Here is a 6,000-nt window from a genome sequence, read left to right on the forward strand (position 1 = left end):
GAGGTTGTGACTTGTCCAGGACCACACAACTATTAAGAATTAGAGCAGGAATTTGAATGTATGCTTCCTCAGGGCCAGGGTCTTTCACCTTGCCAGTGCCCCTGAAGGGAGGCTGAGAAAGTCATCCTATTGTCTTCCCTCTGGGCTGTGGGAGGGGTTGAGGCTGTATGAGACTCCTAAGAAGAGTCTTTTTTAATAACTGATAAAGTATGGTGTTAATCATTGGTAGGAGTTCTTCTCCTTAGGTCTGGGGATAATTCTAACCTGGAGAGGTAGGTAAGAGAGACAGGGGCCTGGAGAAAGTGGGAAATAATTTCAAATATGAATCTGGAAGGAAGAAAATTCTCAGATCTTCATCTATTTTCTTAGGAGCCTGGTGGGTAGGAAGATTGTGGGTCTCAAGAGAAGCTCTTTACTCTCTCCCACGATTGCGTAGGAAGGAGATGATCCTGGGAAATTCTACAATTTAGATGTGACCCTGGAGAGAAACATAGGGTATAGGACCCTTGGATCCCAGGGATAAACAGACCTCCCTCTGTTTCCAGCCTTGGCCTCTATCCTGCTGGGACTCAGGATGTCTGCATTTCTTCTCTGATGTTTAAACACTGTGTGGAGGATGATGTGGGAACACATTTGACTTGGGGGGCTCTGAGCCAGCCAGCATGCTTGGGTTATGTTCTGGTCTTTGTCCTGTCAGACTCTTGACTGGTCATCAACATGATTCAAGTCTCATCCTCATATCTTCTGGAACTGGCTCAGCCACCCTTCTCTTGTTGGGAGGACCACACATAGTGGGTTGGTTAAGCTGCTTTCCTAGATGCCAACCCTTTGCCCTTCGGACTCTCCCCACTTCCCTCCTAAAGCTAGCTGTCTAGATGATAGCTGCCAGGGCCTCTATTCCAGACCTAGGTCTTTTGCTTTCTTCTTTGATAATCTCTCTTCATTTTCCTAAATATTTAAATTCCTCTGAGCCATCTGGTTAAGCTTTGGGACTGGCTGGGATGTGCTGATGTAATCACTATTGACAATGGAGGACTCTCCCAAGGATTCTGGTTGACTAGGGGAAGGGGTGTTGGACAAAAACTTCCCTGGTCATTAGGCAGTTAATTGGGTATTCTTTACTTTTTATTCTTATGGGAGAAAACACTCTTTTATCTTACTGGGGAATGATGAACAAATAGTTCTCAAATGATAAATCATAAAGTATTCACAACCACATGAAAGAATGCCCCAAATGACTAATTACAAGAGAAATGCAAATCAAGACAGCCCTGAGGTTTCACTTTGCCCTGAAAATTGGCAAAAATGACCAAAAATGGAAACATTCAATGTTGGAGGGGGTTGTAGGATAGGCACACTAATACATTATTGGTGGAGCTGTGAAACAGTACATTTTGGAAAGTGATTTGGAATTATGTAAAGTGCCTAAAATGCCATACTTTTTGCACCACAGACTCCATTACTGGGCTTATATCCCAAGGAAGCCATGAATAAGAAGGTCCCTATACCAAAATATTTATAGCGGCACTTTCTGTGATAGCTAAGAATTGCAAACAGAGTAGATGCCCATCATTTGGGGGAATAGTTATATATTTGTGGTACAGGAATGTAATAGAATGCTACTGTGCTAAAAGAAATGATTAAAGAGAAGCGTGGAAGAAACTATATGAGCTGATGCAGAGTGAAGGAAGGAGAACCAAGAAAACAATACATTTAGTAACTACAACAATGTAAATAGAAAGAACAACTATAAAAATTTAAAAATCAGAAGTAAATGTAACAAAATTATAGAGATCAAGCAGGTTTCAAATGAAGAGATATGAAAAGACACCTTTAACCCACCCTTTGGTGTGAGGTTCATAGGTGTTATATACTGCCTTTTTGTTTTGTTTCTTATTTTTTGTTTTTTGCTTTTTTTTGGAGTGGAGAAGGTAGGGCAATTGGGGTCAAGTGACTTGCCCAAGGTCACAAGGCTAGTTTGTGTGTGTGTGTGTGTGTGTGTGTGTGTGTGTGTGTTTAGTGTCTAAGGCTGGATTTGAACTCAGGTTCTCCTGACTCCAGGGCCGGTGCTCTATTCATTGTACCACCTAGCCGCCCCTATACATTGCATTTTTTTTCCTTCTGGAACCTCAGATTCCTCCTCAATCAATCTACAAACATTTACTAAACACTAAGTGCTAGGCACCGTACATAGAAAGGGACTACTGTACACAGAGGAAATATAGAGAAAAAGTAAAAACATTCCCTGCCCTCAATGAGCTTATAATCTAATGGATAATATGGTAATGATGACAACATTTATATATATATATATATATATATATATATTGCATATTTTCAGGCTTTTTCTAATGTATTGATCAGTTGTACTGCCTTTTTTTTTCCTCCCTAAAAATACTATCTTTCATATGGGATGGTTCTCTGCCATGGTCTGGGGGAGAATACTTGGGTAACATTAGTGATGTAAAGAATAGAAAATATCAATAAACACTTATTAAAAAAAGATAGGGCTTTAAAATTTCCAAGGCATTTTTTTGGCATTAGCTCATTTGAACTTCACAACAAACCTGTAATTCATATTATAGGTATTATTACCCTCATTTTACAGATAAGGAATAGATTCAGAGAAACAGTGACTTACCCATGGTCAATCGCTTATTAAGCACCTACTGTATGCCAGGCACCGGGGATACAAATACAAAATGAAACAGTCTCTGCCTCCAGAAGCTAACATTCTACCAGGGAAGACAGTATATCAATAAATAAGAAAATATAAGATATAAAAAAATAAATAAAAGGAAATTTTGGGAGGGAGGGCACAAGGAACGGGGGTGGGGGGTGGTGAAGTGGAATGGGAATTAAGAAAGGCTTCATATAGAAGCTGTCTTGAAGGAGATAAGGAGTTCTAAGAGACAGGTGAGGAGGGAGGGCATTCCAGGCAAGAGGGATAACTGGTACAAAGACAGGGAGATGGGAGATGAGTGTCACATGGGAGAAACGACTGGAAGGCCAATTTTACTGGACTGTGATGTGGGAAGGAAAATGTAGAACAAGAGAGGAGAGACCAGGTAGGGCCAGACTGTGAAGGGCTTTCATTACCAAAGAGAGGAATTTATATTTTCTGGTCGAGGAAATAGGGAATTGTTAGGATTTACTGAGTCATGGAGTGACAAGGTTCCAAATTTAACACTCTATCATCCTGCCTTTCCAGAAAAGCTTCCTGAGCTTGAGCAAGATGGATCTTGGTTTGTTCTTAGTGGGTTGAGACTAAACCTGAGTGAAATCTTTTTGGTGGGTGGGTGGGAGGTAGGGGAGGGGGTGGAATAACACCAGAAAACTACAAGGGCTTAACAACTCCCAGAAGGGGGCAGTGTTGTCCTAAAACTATCCTCTCGATCTTTTTTCAAAGCTTCAGTTTAGGAAAAGACAGGGTTTCTGTCTTTGGCAAGGAAGATCTGGGTTCGAATGCTATCTCTGATAACAAACTGGCCATGTGACCATGAGCAAATCCCATAATCTCTCAGTGCTCTAAGCATGCTCTGGATCACAGACTGGTACAGGCAGAAGAAATTGCTCTCTGGGAGTCTGTAGTACCAGTGAAATCACTGGTGCTCTCCCTATCCCAAGTTAACCAAGAAAGGTCAAACACTGGGTCTTCCAGATTAAACAGGATGCACAGGTTCCTGGAAAGGGCTTTTAAAAATTCATGCATAAAGTGATCCCCACTGGGGGTAGATACTGACTGGGTGGCACAGTGGATGGAACACCTGCTTTGGAGTTAGAAGGACCTGAGTTCAAATTTGACCTCAGACACTGTGTGACCCTGGGCAAGTCACTTAACCCCAATTTCATGAAGGGGAGAGGAAGACTGATTTTTTTTTTTCAACCTCAGGCTTTGTGGTTCTTGGGAGGTAATGCAGAAAGCTCTGACTGGGGATGGGGAGGGTGGGGGTGCAAAAGTTAGTCTGCCATAAACACATATACATATCACTTACTGTCAGCAATTATTCCTCTATATTCAATGTCATTTCACATGACAATCATTTTTCAGTTATTACCTGCAGAGCAAGCACTGAGTTAGACAGTGAGAATTTGAGACAGTAAATATGGAATCACAGGACCTTGGTTAGAATATGGCTGTTCCTCTTCCTACTTGTGTGACCTTGGTCAGTGAATCAGGCACTGGACTTGGAGTCAGGAAGACCAGAGTTCAAATCTGGCCTCAGACATTGCCTATCTGTGTGACCCTGGGCAAGTCACTTCACTTTTCTCTGCTTTTGCTTTCTCATCTATAAAATGTGGATAACAAGAGAACCTTCATCTCAAGGCTGCTGTAAATGAGATAATATTTATACAGCACTTTGCAAACTATAAAATACTAGCTATTAGCTAAAGCACTTAAGCTCTCAGAGTCTTTTTCCTCATCTGTCAAATGATGAGCTTGGAGGAGATCTTCCAAGGTCTCTTATATAAAGAACTATAATGTTATGTTTTATGATTGTATACCCATAAATTTAAGATATTGTTCCTGTCCTCAAAGAACTTGTGTTCATTGCTGTTCAGTAGCATCTGACGCGGGGTGTGGACCACAGCACTCTAGGCTGCTGTCCATGGTGTTTTCTTGGCAAAGACACTGAAGTGGTTTGCCATTTCCTTCTCCAGGGGATCACCTTTGGCCAGAACTCTCCACCATGGCTTGTCTCTCTTGGGTAACCCTGCTCCTAGTTTCACTGAGCTATGCAAGTCCCCCTGCCATGATGAGGTTGTGTTCCAAGAATTTATAGTTCAGTAAATCGGATGTGATACATATAAAACCCAGCTTTCCAAGGACGTATTTAGCACCTGTGTGGTTAATAAATGTTTATTGATTGATTGTCTGTGTGTACAGCTAGGCGCTAGGTAAGATGGGGGTTTAGAAAAAGAAGATCCTTGCCTACATGAAATTCCCAGCCACATGAATGAATGAAGCAATGTAAAAACATTTATTAAAATCTTTATCTTGTGCAAGGTACTGTAAATACCCATATGATGATATAATGCTATATTGCATGGTTGTGTCAGAGAGGTCCTAATCAAAATGCTATGAGAAGTCCTAGGTCTGATAGGCCAATGCCATTATCAGAATCAGCAAAGACTTCTTAGACAAGTTTGTATTTGAATTCTGCTTTAAAGGATTGATAAAAATCCAACAGCTGGAGAGGAGGAAGACTAATGACTAAAAATTAGGCAAAATGCTTTGGAGAATGCTTCTGTTGCCAAGGTTAGAACCCACTCCGAATAATAACACCACCACCACCACAAACAAACAACAAATAACTATAATACCTACTGTGTTCCAGGCCCTGTGCTAATATCGTCTCATTTTATCCTCATGACTCTGGGGTGTGGTTGATCTTATTATCCCCATTTTATAGATGAAGAAATGAAGGTACACAAAAGTTAGGTGACTTGCTCAGGGAGACACAACTGGTTAGTGTCTGAGTCTATATTTGAACTCAAGTCTTCCTGAATCCAGGCCTAGTGCACCACTGCTCTGTCTAAGAGGTGAAAAGTGAGAAATCCTGTCAGCTGGTTATTAAGTGCCCAGTTTGTTATAGCAGTAGCCTTTCCTGGTCCCTCCAGCTGCTAGTGATGTCCCCTTTAAGGTTATATTGCATTTGTTTTATATGTATCTTATAAATAATTAAATATGGACATGTCTCCTCTGCTACAATGCAAGTACCTTGAGGACTGGAATTATCCCTGGAGTAGGCACAATGCTTAGCATATACCAGGTACTAAATAACTTAATGATTTGGGAAACTGGATGCTTTGGCTCAGGGAGAGGGAGGGATGCTAGCAAAGTGATAGAAATGGGGAATCACAGGTATTTTCCATCCTTTTCTTTCTTTTTTACTGTCTATCCCTCCCTCCCTCCCTCTCTTTCTTTCTTTCTTTCTTTCTTTCTTTCTTCCTTTCTTTCTTTCTTTCTTTCTTTCTTTCTTTCTTTCTTTCTTTCTT

This window comes from Petaurus breviceps, unplaced genomic scaffold (assembly GCF_028583685.1).
Source record: "Petaurus breviceps papuanus isolate PSGF00001 unplaced genomic scaffold, PetGlider_PUasm1.0 90903, whole genome shotgun sequence".
Classification (NCBI taxonomy): Eukaryota; Metazoa; Chordata; class Mammalia; order Diprotodontia; family Petauridae; genus Petaurus; species Petaurus breviceps.